Source organism: Arvicola amphibius, chromosome 5 (genome assembly GCF_903992535.2).
Source record: "Arvicola amphibius chromosome 5, mArvAmp1.2, whole genome shotgun sequence".
In the NCBI taxonomy this organism is placed as follows: domain Eukaryota; kingdom Metazoa; phylum Chordata; class Mammalia; order Rodentia; family Cricetidae; genus Arvicola; species Arvicola amphibius.
This window is the reverse complement of record NC_052051.1, coordinates 144,985,509-145,001,197: the sequence shown is the minus strand read 5'-3', so window position 1 is coordinate 145,001,197 and position 15,689 is coordinate 144,985,509. Positions and strand designations below refer to the sequence as shown.

General features: G+C 37.9%; 1 protein-coding gene across 1 annotated transcript in view; it reads left to right on the top strand.

Annotated features, from left to right (window-relative positions):
• Nucleotides 1-15,689, top strand: part of Dcc (DCC netrin 1 receptor) — a 658,913-nt gene that overhangs the window by 629,364 nt on the left and 13,860 nt on the right. The window lies entirely within an intron of this gene.

Below are 15,689 nucleotides of genomic sequence, written 5' to 3'. Positions count from 1 at the left end.
GAACATGTGGCAGAGCAAACCATTCATCTCATTGCCAAACAGGGAGAGGAGGAAGGGACTAGGTTCTTCTAGTTATCTTTGAGAGTATGCCCCAAATAACCTAAAGACCTCCCACAAGATACCACCTCTTAGAGTTCTGCCATCTCCAAAGAGCACCACCGATCACATCTAAACTATGACAGAAGAAATGGTTTTTTCCTAAGTAATAGTTTTTTTAATAGAGCAAAAAGGCGAAAATTAATTTTTGCATGCTATTTTAAATGAAAGAAAAAAAAGAAGCACTAGGTAGAAGTGACATTTGATTAAGGACATGAGATGGAGAAATCAAGCTGCAATCTGGAGCTCCAGGATCACACAATTTTCAAAAAGAACATTTGTTTCTTTGTGGGACAGTGAGCAGAGCAGAGAGCTGGCATTTCTTATCAGGCATTGTTTTCTTCTAATTAAAGTATTACCAAGTCTAACTGAAACGCAATGGAGCCTAAGTGATTGAAGTGTGTCCTTAGTAACAGAATGAGTTGCTTGGACTGTCCCTGACCATATTCCATCAAATAATGAGTTTATCTGAGGGGGTATTGACTGGTGGAACACCCTAGAAGCAAAGCCTCATTGCTTCCATCCCCATTGTCCTCTAGGAGTCTTCTATTGTTTGATGATCACTCCCACTCTGCTTTAACTCTTTGTCAGAAACCGTCTCTCCTTTCATATTTCCTGGTCCTTCTGCCTTGAGTTCTTGGTTTGATTTGATTTGATTTTTTTTTTTTTACTATTCACCTCTAAATGCTATCCTCCCTTTATGCTTTGTGAGATGTATTCTACCGTCACTTTGGAATTATTAAATGCCTTTCCCTTTTATGTTTCTCCTTCATTGTCTGCCTGTGATTCCTGTGCATTTCATAATGCCTTACCACATGGTTTTCAAATAAGTCTCCCTACATTGCTCCTGACACATGGTAGATAGTATGCTTTTTAAAAGGGCTGCTGTTTACTTATTCTAATAGAAAAAGAAAATTAGCAGACTGACAAATGTATTAGTGGTGACATTAACTACATGCTTCTTAGCCCAAAAGATGAAATACTTAGTGCTTTCAACAAATTTTAATTCCAAGAAAATCATTGCTTTAGTCAAACTGATTGATGAAGTAAAGTCATGCTGTTGTCAGCTTAGAAAAGAAAATACCTCAAATAATTTCACTCTGGATTTCACAATAAAAGACTGTGTAATTAGTAATGAATTTGTCTTTACTTACTGCACGTAATTACTTTAGAATATGGTAATGGGAGGCATTGCTCTAATTTTTAAAGATTATGCTAAATGAGAAGTTCCTTTGCTTTGAAAGCTTTGTGATTAGCATCAGTGAAGGAGCTCTTCCCCTCAATAGGATTTCTGCATGTGGTTTTTCATGAGCAGTGTTAAGGGTCCCAGCCTCAATTTGCCTCCCACTGAGATGTGCAGAGCTGCGCTTGCAACAGCTTTATATATGAGGAATAGGGCAATACATATCATGGAGTAACAATCTCCCTGAGATCACAGAGCGTTATGCAATATTGCTGGGGTAGGTGGTAATTAGAGAGGCATTCTGTTTTTGTAATGTCTGGAATTTTGCCTACCTGCAAGCATCAATTCATTCCTTCATCCTTCCCACACACCCGCTGAGTTAGAGATTTATCTTAGTAGACTCCAGGGTCTTTATGGTGTTTTCCTAATCTTCATCTTTATCTTGTGATAAAATGATTCTATACCAGAGCTTTATATCGCAGCGGTTAACGACTGTACAGACTTACAAATTCCACAGAGCAGCTACCCTGTACCTTAAAAATCACAGGCATGGAAAGATTAGTGATTTGACTTAGTCCTTCTCATCTTAAATAGAAAGATAGTGTGTGTGTGTGTGTGTGTGTGTGTGTGTGTGTGTGCCTGTGTGTGTGTGTTTGTGCCTGTGTGTCTCTGTGTGTGTTTATCTGTGTGTTTTCATGCATTCTTGTGTGGTTTCCTTCCTGAAGTTCTTCTTAGCTGTGCAAGGGCCAGTAATACTTTAAATGAGCTTAGAACAAGAGTCCACTGGTCCTTCGGAACTATCATTCTACAGACAAAGAACACACAGCTTCACAAACACTCGTCTTCACAGTGTTGCACTATTATAACATGAGCTTCCTAAGCTGCCCCTGTGTTTTTGGAAAACAAAAGGAATCCTGTAATTCTTGCACTTATATATCTATGTTAAATCCCAGTGTATCCTGATATTTTCTTTTTTCTTTTACAGTACAGTTTTTTTTATTAAAAATTTCCATCTCCTCCCCTCCTCCTCCCCCTCCCCTCCCCTCCCTTCCACCCATACCCCCACTCCACCCCTCTCCAAGACAAAGAGCCATCAGGGTTCCCTTCACTATGTTAAGTCCAAGGTCCTCCCAGCTCCCCCTAAGTCTAGGAAGGTGAGCAACCAAACTGACAAGGCTCACAGAGAGCCCGTCCATGCTGTAGAGTTCATGCTCATCACCGTTGTCCTTGGTTTCTCAGTCCTCCTCCACCGTCAGCCACATTCAGAGAGTCCGGTTTTGTCCCCTGTTCCATCAGTCCCATTCCAACTGGACTTGGTGGTCTCCCGTTAGATCTGAGGTAACCCAGGCCCAAAAAGATGAACATGGGATGTACTCACTCATAATTGGTTTCTAGCCATAAATAAAGGACATCGAGCCTATAATTCGTAAAAAAAAAATCCTAGAGAAGATATATAAGAAGGTGAATCCAAAGAAAAACATATAGTTATCCTCCTGATATTTTCAATCTTTGAAAAATCAATAATGTGAGTGGACACGACAAAACCAAAAATCACTTCCTTATATAGATAGCAACACTGAGTTTGATTTTCCCCCTGCACATTGCGGCGTGTGCTTCAATTAGTCTGCGAATCGACGGCAAGGTGTGTGTATGGATGGATGACAGTGGGGAGAGAGGCATGTCATTTATATTTTATGACTACTTGGGAAATCATGTATTCCCTGTGTAACACCATCTTTTTGTCAAGCCTCATTTCAGTAAATATGCAATGAAATGATGTGGCCAGTCAACTGCTTTTTAGAAATTACTGCAATCGATTCCAACACCCCACTATCAGTCCACCATTGGGGTTGTTTCTAACGGATTCCACCTGAGTGTTCCATCCTGCTAGAATCAGTCGCAGGTAGAGGTTATGGGAGATCAGAGGTCCTTTAACAGGTATCATAAAGCCCTTTCTGTTAGGGTCAGTCACAGAACATAAATCACTCCCACAACTAAACAACCGGGATGTGTTGACTTGGTCTTATTGGAGTCAACACTGAATCAGTTGTATGGAGGAAAATTACGTGAAAGTTACCCTACCTTCCTATTAAATACATTTCCTTTCATGTCAAATCTCATCTCTGCTTTTAAGAAGCATCTTGAGATTTTCCTGTCCTCACTTGTAATAGGTTTTATTTAATAGATGAAATTTTATCTGTTATAATCTAATCATCCTAAATCATACTCTAGAAAAATGTATTAAGACAACCCTGCTTTGCTATAACCAATATTTGTCACCCTGTAACCTACCTGGTGCTTATTATGGAAAACACTAATTTCCTGTAAAATGGTATTCTGACATGTAAATAGCAAAGAGGTCTGGTACCTATCTTAAAAATTGGGACATCAGTTCCAGAGAAGATTTAATAAGCAATTCAAGTGCGTGATGCCTCAACTATGATGATAATTAAAGACTAAAAGAGTTAATGTTTCCCATGCTGAACGACTGAGTATGAAACCAGACTTCCAAAATTCAGAAAAATATAATATTGACAAGGAATGTGGATTTCCCTTTTCTTTTGAAGGAAATACTGTGGAAGACAATACAATATTTAGATTAGCTATTGAGTAATGACAATTTACTCACTCATTGTGTCAGGTGTTTTGTGTATGGTGTGTCTGTCTGTCTGTCTCTCTGTGTGTGGGTTTATGTGTGCATTACGTTGTGAAGTGGGTTATAACTTTTGTTTGAAGTGCACACAAGTTTTGTGAAGTGGGTTATCTCCTTCACCTTTGTGTGGGATCCAGGGATTAAAACTCAGATCACCAGCCTTGCACCGAGTTCACAGAGCAGCCTGTCTTGCCAGCTCTGGAATAACTATTTAGTATCCATGTGTTACTAGATAGAAGAAGGAAGGTATACCAAGAATACTAACTTTGCAAAGAACTCTGAAACCATGGCCATCTGTCGGAAGTTCACCTGCTCCAACTGCCAGTCATCCTCGGCAGTAGGGAAGAAAGCCAAACCCTTGCATCTGTTGCTGTCTGTCAGGACTGCTGATGGCCAGAGCTGTGAAGTCCAACATGGACAATTGAGACTTTCAGAAGGAAGTGAAGAACGGAAATGCTAAGACATGGAAATACAGTACAAACTGTAGGTGAGAGACTATGACAGCAGACCAAGACAGCAGTGCGTGTGTGAGAAAAGCAATTTCAAATTAAAAAATTATTTGGAGGACATAGGAAGTGATTGCTAGGTCAATCTTTGAGTCCCTCTGATCAAATTATCTCAATTAAAAAGAAGGAAAATACTTTTATCAATAATATCGTATATACACTTGAAGTAAATGGTCAGCTTAACATTATTAATTGCTAAAATATCAAAATTCTATTTAAATACTACTAATAAGTTACAATTAAAGAGGTCTATGTACGATATTTGGTTGACTTCATGAATAAGATAATTTGAAACATGCTATTTTAGAGGGCTGTCCTTAGATTTTATTAGATACGTCATAGTTTCCTTGGTGACAAAGAATAGCGGAATGACAGAGTGTGCAGCAGTTCTCTTCCAAGACAACAATCCCTCTGCATATTCTATATCCTTTATATTCTATATCCTTTATAGACCACATGCTTAAATTCTGGTGAAAACATTGTATTGATCTATTCTCCTTTGTCTCCTATCCATCTTGAGCAAAGTTTAAATAAAAGTATGAACTGGCGAAAACCAACCAAACAAACAAAAGTCCTGCACTGAGGTCTAATACCCCAGCTGACTACTTAGGATATTGAGTGAGCCATTTAACTTCTTTGTGCTTCAATTTCCCACCATAACTAGATAAGATAAAATATAACCCAGAGAGGCATTGTTGCACCACTTTAGGGAATAAAAATAACATGAATTATGGTTATAAAATGATAGTATTTAACAGGAATTTCTGGTATAACATGGAGGCTCTATCACTTTATACTCTGGGCTCCTTTATATTTTTCAACACCTACAGAAAGGAGGGGAATCATCTGAAAGGAGAGAATAAAATAGTATTTCCACAACTCACTGGTCTGGTCAAACATGCTGTAATTTGCGAATTGCCATACTCCCCTGCATATATTTGCAGGACATAATGGCCCTAAGTTAAACAGATCACCAGATGGAGCAGAAATCAGTGACGAGAATACAGTCTTATGAATATGATTGCTTGGCTTTACTGTGATTCAAGGTCTCATCCATTGGATCAGGACTCGCTCTCAAACCATAAATTCATCCAACACTTAGGGAACTGGCCTCTGCTGCAACAGTATAGGTTCCAGTGAGCCCTTATGTCCTGCACTGTGGCAAATCTGATTGCAACATGTCTGCTTTCCTGGCTTTGTAAGCATTGGGTCTCCCTGAAGGGACCTATGGGAAACCAATCTAATGTGTTTGATGTTACTAGAATCTCCCAATCTCAGATCAAACTTTCATGTAGCTATTCCTCTAAAGCAAAAATAGCAAGGCAGAGGTTGAAAAAGTGAGGAGCAGAAGTCAATGGTTGAAAAATGGAACAAAGGTTATTTCCTATTGATCATGCATAAAATATTACCAAGACATTTGTCTTCTAATTTTCAAAAACATAATCTGTAGCTATGATATTAGAATATTTGTGACTTGAAACACAAGTTTAATTTTAATTAAATTACACTTATGCTTAATGATAAATCATGGATTTTTTTTCTGTAGCAGTGAGTCTCAGATTTCATGTGTTGGAGAAATCATTTGCAAATCACATAGAGGTTAGAATTTTTAGTGGATCTGGAGAAAACACCCATATTTTGAGGTTCTAAAGGAATTCCAGGTGATGTGGTGGCTGCCCTTCTGTAGTTTACACCTTGAAGCAATTAATTTTAGAACAGGTCATGTGCTCTTAACTCGAGGCTTGTGGAAGGATTAGTATACCCGATAGATCACTTGAAATTAAATTTGCCTCTCTCTCTCTCCTGTGTGGGTGTATATGTTTGTACTCACAGGTTCACAGATACATATGTTTCTACTTTGTTTATAATTTTCTTAGACTTTCACATTGTTTATTACGTGCAACAGGTTAGGGGTCACTTTCCCTTTCTTGTTTATTACACCCCATTTAGGCTCAACTATGGAACATCACCACCAAGGTCTGTTTTTCTTTGCTGTGGTTTTGCAACTATTTATGTGGGTCAAATTTTGTCTCTCAAGACTTATTCAAATACTCTTACAACTAACATACCTTTCCACAGCTTAGGGCCAAGAGCTGAGCACCTTTCTCTCTGCCCAGAAGACACTGTGCAAAATTAAGCTTTCATTTTCCATATAAACGTTAAATAAACGAGTACATTAGGAAATCATTACTTTGTTTAATATACATAAATATGCTGAAAAAGTTCTACTTCTGAAAGTGTCTTTGATCTCAGTGTCTGGCTGGAGATTGATAACTAAGATCTGAAACGTCCTATAGGAATTTTTCTTCAGATGAGCTCCTGTGGAAATCTGGGAAGTTGTGTGTCATTTTGGAGGTGGTCATAAAGTTGCCTAGACTTCCCATATTCCCGTAGTGCAGGGAAGAGCACGTCCCACAAGACCAATTGATTCACATGCACAGTGACACGGGTTTAATAAAAATTTCCAGTTTGCTTTGTGTTGTATCTGATTAACATCATATATAATCCGTAAATTAACTTACAGTATTTTTCTGATAATAACGAGGGTGAGTAACCCTGTAGAGTGACAGCACAGCAAACAGGAGGTAGTTGAAAGTAATGTGTATGTGAATAGTAAGGAAGTGGAATTATGTAATTTTGCTTAAGATATCATCATAATTAATCATTGAATATAAAATATACCTAAGAAGTAAATATGTGTTCTAAAAGACTCCTGGTAAACATAGGTTGGGAGAAAGAATTTTTTTAAAAAAAATACTGTTTCTATAATTACCTCTTAAGAAATTAAATCTTTTTTTCTTTCCTTTCATCTTTTTCTCTTACCCAGTACCTTCTCTGTCATCCAGATGTCACATTGAAAACATCCTTTAACTGGTTTAGAGATTCTGAATTCAGAAAGCAGTTAGGTTCTGCACTCAAAGCAGCTGAAAATAAGGGAGCGTGTTTATGTGACAACTGTAGACTAGAGAGAAGCAGCGGTAAACCATGGGAATTATAGCTTGCCAGATAGAAATTTATCTAAACTCTCTTGATTTTAATGTCAGAGAATTGTGTGTAAAGGAGTAGCTGTGAGTTCTCAGACTATTGATTACACATAGGATTCTTTCTAGAGAATCTGACTCGGGTCAGTCAGAGATCATGACGGCCACTCAGACAACTTCCCTACCAATCCCTCCTCCTCCACGTGCATGTCATCTCTAATTTTTCCTCACCTCAAAGCTCAGGTGTTAATGCTTTATTCATCCTTTTGTGTAGAATCATCCTAAAGAAACATTTTGTTCCTGTGAGACTACTTCTACAACTGACACTGAAGACTGTAGAAACACAGTCTCGATATTCTTTAATAGTAAAACAATGTGTAATATATTCTAAAATCCCACAAGATGGTAGCTTGTGTATTCTCCTAATGTCAATGGGATCTTCAGACTTCCTTACTGACTGTCTTTATGAAACACATCACTGTAAGTTTGTGTTCTTAATCACTCATCAGAGAAGCATAAATGGAAAAATCCTTCTCCTAATTCATTCATGAAAAAAAAATTGGCTCAAAAAAGATATAAGAAGTAGATCAGGTTCACACACTATGTAACTGTCAGAACAAGGCTCTGAACCTAAGCATATCTTAAGGAGAAGTTTGTTTTCTACATAATTATATTATAATATATAGAAACAGGAAGTCAAGGAATAGTAGGTAGCAAAAAAAGTCACAAATCTATATTCTAGATTTACTATATATGTGTAAATGTATAAATATGTACATTTATTCCCCCCAAAAATCTAATGTTTTCTTTGGAATGTGTCGGATAATCCATAATATTCTAGCCTCATCATTTGTAGAAGAAACACAACAACCAAACATGCCCCAAATTTTGCTCAGTTTTTATTTGATAAATTATTAACATATTCATTGGGTTTTACTTTGTTATACTTTCATTTGTGGTTTTCATTTCTATGTACAGATTGTGTTTTCTTATTTGAATGTTAAAGTAAGTATCTATGTAGATATAAATAAATCTAAAAACAGATGAACTCATTTCTAAACCCAGAATTGGCTTCCATTCTGTATAAGGTTAAAATATTCTGGAATCCCAAGAGAGAGGATATTCTGAATAGTGAGGAATTTACAGAGCATCATATAGAGACATGCCATCCTCATTGGTAACTCCTCATTTGGAGACTTTAACAGGTCTCCTCTTTGGCTGCTATTAAAATGATGACTTGAAATTTTTCTTTGGCACTTACTTGCAATGCAAACAGGAAGGAATAAACTCTCAACCAGGCAGACTTTTAGTGAATCCAGTCTAAGTAAATTACATTTCTGGTAGCTCAGGATAAAATAGAAATCATTTTGTATCATATGCATTTTTATTCATAGTTGATTCTGTATTAGCTCTACACACTGAGAAGCTTGCCACTGTGCACTTACCATGATTTTATATTGCACAGTAACTGTAAAGTAACCAGCATCATCCTGCCTGATGGGAACCTAGAGCTCTGAGAGCAAAAACTGGGACCGCTGCGGTCACTAAACAGCAGTTGCAGAAGGTATTCTCACTCTGCATTATGTCAGTGTGAATCCCTAGTCCGGGATTGCTGTAGCATCACAAAACTGTATCATGAAGATCCAGCAAGGGCATTTCAAAGTTTATAGGTAAAATTGTCTGACTTCGAAGTGTGATTCCCATGGTCATAGTAACTTTATATGCTGGGAAAAGGCAGAGTGTGATAAATGAGCTGTTACTAAGAAAGGTCAAATAGTAAACCAAGAATGATATAGAAAGTGTGTCATGCATTTGAAGGGCAGAGAGAGAGAATAGGAGACATTTGCCAGAGTTACCTTTCAAATGCAGATGCTGTTGAGTAACTGAATAATTAGATGGGAGGAATTGGGAAAATGAGTCCCATGTGATCATTGTTTTAACCCCTTGTCTTCAGAGAACTTGCAAAGAAGAAGAAAGAATGAAGTACTGGGGAAGATGGCTTTGTGAGTAGAGAGAAATTTGAGGATAAAGAGGTAATATGAGCAACGAGCACCTAGAAAGAAATTGAGTGTGTATAGGGAGAGACACAGCATTCATGGAGCAGCCAGAGCTGAAGTGGTAGCACAGAGAATCATCTTCAGCAAGTGAGCATTTCAGCATACAGTAACAAGAATAAGATGCCAGCTCCTAGAAAAAGAACTCAAAGGAAAAAGCAAACTTTCAAAACAAATTTAGACAAATCTCCATTTTTTTTTTTGTGGTAGAACAAAAAGAAGTACTAGAGATAAAACTATAATTTTCGAGAAACCAAGATAGAAAAGCAATTCAAGAAAACAGCCATTATAAATATAGTAGTTCCTTCAAGCAAAGAAAAGATACTGTCATTTGGATATTTCTCACAAAATTTTATCATAAAAATATGTACCCAAACTAAAGTTGTGTGAAGAGCCACAAGGGAATCTGATAAACGGTAAGCTAATTCCAAATTAAACATTTAAAAAGGAGTTTGACTGCAGGTACCCTGTGTGGGTAGATAAAGCTATTCCCTGAAGCCATACTTGATTACATGAAAATACCGGTCTTGGGTGAATTACCTCCCTATGAGCTGTTTCCTGGAAAATATCCAAGGCTCTCAAAACAATTCAGAAAATTGTTACTGCTATTTACTAGATGCTAAGACTCTATTGCCAAAAGAACTGTATATGCTCTGACCAGAAGTTATACAGAATTCATCAGGAACAGAGCAAGAAACATCTTTTCAACTGGTCAGCCTTCACATTATCAGCGCTCTGATAGCTGCTAGAGGGGAGAAGTAGTCGACAGTCACCTATGGCTGCAGGTAACTGCAAAGACTCATAGATGCTCCAATTGTGGAAATAAGTGACTGTTTATGAATGAGTCACACTTCTCATTCCCTTCAAGCTTCAAGGTGTATCACAGAAGAAAGGTGTGGAAAGAACACGAGAGCTAGAGGATAAGATGGAGTAATTAGGATTTTAATCTTTGAAAACGACGTGTGTGCTGTGTTTCAGTCAATCAAAGAAATACACACGTAAAAATTGGAAGTGATTGTGTTTAATGTAGCAATGTGCCAATACCACAGTGTAATCTCGAAGGGACATTCTAAACACAGTTGTGATGCATACCCATTAGTGAATGCGTGTTTGTATATGTGTACACACATGTTCTTCGCTGAGTTCCATTCAATGACGGAACAAGTTAAAATCAATTATTTCACGATGTTAAGGATCTTGTCATCTAGATCTTGTAAGTCAGGGGATTTCTACAAAACAGAGTCCTTGTGGTTATCTGTTTGCCTTTAAAAGGGAAAATAGCTACACTGTATACACAATAACATGAGTTTTGAAAGATGAAAATTATTACCTTAAACTGCACATAAAATATTTACCAGAAGAATACTCCAGTGTGTGTTATTATGCATGTTAGTGTTGCAATTATATTTATATCCAGCATCCAATTAATAAAGTCATAGGAAGCTTAACTACAAACATCTATGTGGTTCTGGATTTTAACTTTATTAAATAATATTGATACAATCACAATGTTATTTATGAATTGGAAATGTGGTGTCTCTGAAATTATATCACTATAATATGGAAAAATTGATATTAAGTTGTAGAAGGAGACTGCTCATTCATTTCCCGGCTGCTCAGACCTGAATAATCACACAGAAACTATATTAATTACAATACTGTTTGGCCTATTAGCTCAGGCTTCTTATTGACTAGCTCTTATATCTTAGAATAACCCATTTTTATTATTCTGTGTGTCACCACAAGGCTGTGGCTTGCTGGGTTAGGTTCTGGCCACCATCTCCTTCGACAGCTACATGCCATCTCTTTGACTCCACCTACTCTCTCTGTATATCTCTGTTCAGATTTTCCACCTAGCTTTGCTGTGCTATGTCATTGGCCGAGAAAGGGTTATTCATTATCCAATAAAGGCAACACATATACAGAATGACATCCCACATCATTAAGGAAAGATGTTTTATGAAGAATTAAATTGACAATTTTCTTAACAGAAGCACAGAGCAAATAAATCTAAATGGCTACAAAATATTAAGAGAAAATTTTGCTTCTTGTTCAAATAGGATAAACAGAATTAGAGAAAAAAATCAAAGAAGTTATTTGAGCAGAAGAAATGTCTCTCTCATACCAAATGACTCAGAATATTTTTTAAACTAACTGAGGTAAATCCTCAGGTGACATTGTTGAAAATGATAAACTCCTTGGAAGCCAAGGCAGACCCCTTAAAGAAAGTAATGGATAGAGTGTGAAATGATCATATTTATACCTGACTGCTGATCGTGTGGCCTTAAAAACACCAGCATAAGACTGTGTGTTTCAATTGCTATTTTAATCAGCTGGGTATTCTGTAGCTTTAGACTAGGAACCTCAGGAGAGAACCACAGAAGGAGGGAACATAAATCTGCTCAGGCAAATCCGCTTCTCAAGATCTTTGCAGATTTCTTTGGGATGTATTCTATGACCGCTCTCGATGAAGAAGCAAGGACAATCGCTGGTTTGAACGTTCTTCAGCCTCCTTGCTTTCATCCTGCTTTGGCCACCTCCATTTTGTTGCCGCCATCAAAGCATAGTGTTGACCCTGCTGTCAGTGGGTTGGGTGCCTGGCAAATCCTAAGTACACAGCAGCATTACACAGTGATCTCTCCTTGAGGACTTCGCCCCTCCTCTGCTTAGTCATCATTTCCCAGTGTAAACTTAACGCAAGGGCTGTTTGATGAGCCCTACTTCCTTTCAAATCTTTAAAATTCTCATAAGCGTTTCTCTTTTCCATTCCAAAATGCAAAATAAACACTTCATATATAGGATCCCAACACTTTAAACTAACCTGGGACCATACTTAATCTCACATCTCCAATTATATTGGCTTCTTTCTTTCCTCTGGTATTTTGGAAGCCCCTGTGGGGTTTTTATTTTATTTTATTTTTTTTTTGAGTTACTATTAAATGGCCGCCAATTTGCCTAGTAAATTTGGTACTTAGATTCCAATATGCAAAGGTGCGAAGTTAAATCACAGGCTAACCATGAAAATGTATCTTCTCATTAAGACTACTACATGTTTTATTAGATGCTTACTGTAACCACAGGAGGATAATTAAATTATTTTTTGGATTATGAGCTGGCTGTTCAGTCAGAGGGAAAGGGGGATAGAAAATAAAACATTGCAGGGGGAGGAGGAGGGGAGGAGATGGAAATTTTTAATAAAAAATGAGAAAAAAAAGAAGCAGAACATCGCTTAAACTGGTAGATGAAATGGCAACAGAACACCTTTCGTTTGCCAATATTGCCGTTCTATCATTTATCAATAAAATTCAAACAAATCAAAGCAGTTAGAAAGCCATGGTTGATTTGCCACTGGTTGTATTATTAGGTCATTTTTTTTAGTCATGAGAAAGAATATAAGGCTCTTGGGTTCACATATTTACTGTACAGAAAGTGAACACAAAATGACGAGAAGTTCCTGAAAGGGAAAAAAGGATAAAACTAAAGGAAAAGTATGTGGAAACATTTCTTGATGTTCATTTTCAAACTAAAATCTGCTCACAAATACTGTATTTTACAGAGGTTTTAGAATTTTCATTTCTCTGATGTTGTGATGTTCCATATATTCTGTTTCATCTATTAGAAGGGACCAAATTTTGCAGGCATACAGAAAGAAAAGGGGGAGTCTGCAGAACTTCCGTGGTAGAGCACCATGTTACCATATCTTATCATATCTTGGGTCACATACCCCGTGACAGAAGAAAGAGTAAACAGAAATATGTAGCGTTTATTGCTGTTCTTTTTTTCTGACTGAGCCCCTGTGAGTTACTAATGGTATGCTGACATCTTCCTGCTGCCCCATTCCTATTCTCTCTCTCCCAGACCCACAGTTGCCTAGTTTGTTCACTCTGATTCCCAGTTATGTCTTCTTGGTTAATTTTCAGATTATTTTTATCTATGAAGAACATAGCTCTCAGTAGTAGAAATCCATGAACTCTGTCAATAGCTGAGAAGGCTTAAGTAGTCCCTTGTCTTCTTTGAACTTTGATTTTCTTGTCTCCAAGACAACACAATAATGTGTGCTTTGAAAGTCTATTTCAAGGAAGTGTGGGGTGTCATAGTTTTTGTACCACTAAGAAAAGACGGCAGCACCCAAGTATTTCTCTGGGTTCTGTCACATAGACACAATAGAGATGAAATCCTGATGCCCTAATGTGTCCAGATGCTAGCACGCTATGGCCCTTACAAGAAACTAGGCAGGAACAACAAGGAGGCCTGTTTCCTCCCCCTATCCATGTGACTATTGGCTTGCTCTACTGGAGTCAGCCTTTCCTAATTGCATAATAAATGTGGTCTGCACAATTGGAGTTTTCTGTGTCAATCACGTGCAGATTTAAGAACTTGAGCCAGGTGGTGGTGGCGCACGCCTTTAATCCCAGCACTTGGGAGGCAGAGACAGAAGGATCTCTGTGAGTTCGAGGCCAGCCTGATCTACAATAGCTAGTTCCAGGACAGGCTCCAAAGCCACAGAGAAACCCTGTCTTGAAAAACAAACAAACAAACAAACAAACAAAAAAAGAACTTGAGTAGTCATGTTTACTCTATCAATTTATCATGTGACACCCATCTCACCTGTGACTCAGTGTTGATTCTTTTACTTGGGAGAGGATATATGGGTAGAGAGACAAGACCCTTTGCTAGATTGTCCCCAGTGGGCAGATACACCACATTTCACCTCACTGTAAGGAGAAAGGACAATGTTAGAAGAGAACAAGACTTTTCTTAGTCATTTCAGTGTTCATTACTCTTAAAGTGCAATCTACTCTTGTGTGTTGTGAATTAAAATACCTTAAGAGCAATACAAAAACATGCATGTTTGAAACTAGACCGCCTGTAAAGATTCCCTATGACTGTCGTATGCAAAGTAAATAGAGCTGCTCACTTTATTTTTAATATTCTGTGAGCATAAAATATAAAGAAGGGGAATATACAATTTCCCACACCTTGTTCCCATTTCTCGCATAGCACCAAACCTCATCCCACATGAGAAGTGCAGGTGACTTTACAACATCTTCATCATCCCCAGATGACACAAGCAGACTGAGTACTTATAAATAAGTATGTATCAGTACTTTTCACATCAAAACTAGACAGTGAGAGGCCATTCCAGCTACCACTATAGAATAGATGAGAGCGAAAAGCGAATCCATTGTCTTTCGGTTTTATTCCTAAAATAAGGGAATGAAAAGTTAGAGCTGGCTATAGGAAGAGCTAGGCAGGAATATGAAAGTTTGAGTCGAAGGCCAGACCCAGCATGCACCACAGCCTCTCATCTACCCCAAGCAGGTCTGCACAATGCATTCCTGCTGCAGCCTGGCCTGGTGATTCTCAACATAGAAAGTACTACGGTTGGAAATAACATGCAAGGAGATGCTAGCAGGAGGCCGCACCTGGCAGTCATACATTATGTACCTAATGAGCAAATGAAATGTTTAATAACTGCACTGTGGAAATAAAGCTTAGGACGGTAAATGCCTGCTGAGGCTTTTCGTCTTCCCCCGATGCACACTGCTGGCCCATCACAAAGCTCTAACATCATTTGTGTTTCCCTGCTTAGTGGGTCCTGCTGAGGAAACAACATTAAATCCAAAGCGATGCTCACTTAATTAGTTGTATAACCATGTAAAAGCATTTATTTAACATAGCCGCTTCCGGGGTTGCACAGAGGGTCTCCTGGAGTGATTCTCCCGCGTGCACCCCAGGCACAGAAAATTGTGCAGTGGCTTCAACCGGAGCAATTGCAAATTGAAACATTTCAATGAACCATGGGTCATTTAGACTCATAGAAATTTAATACTGCGTTATTTTACTTAAACAACTTATAGTTTGGTATATAAAAAAGCAAAAGCAAGCTAAAGTTCAGTTACAGGTTTTCATTAATGAGTTAAAAAAGAATTACTTTTGCCAGGCGGTGGTGGCGCACGCCTTTAATCCCAGCACTCGGGAGGCAGAGGCAGGCGGATCTCTGTGAGTTCGAGACCAGCCTGGTCTACAAGAGCTAGTTCCAGGATAGGCTTCAAAGCTACAGAGAAACCCTGTCTCGAAAAACCAAAACAAAAAAACAAAAAAAAAAAATTACTTTTCTACAGAGCAGTGATTTAAAGGCAAATTGTTAACACTTACAAATTATTATAAGTTGATGAGATATCTTTTGTGAATACATTTTTATCGAAGTGTTAA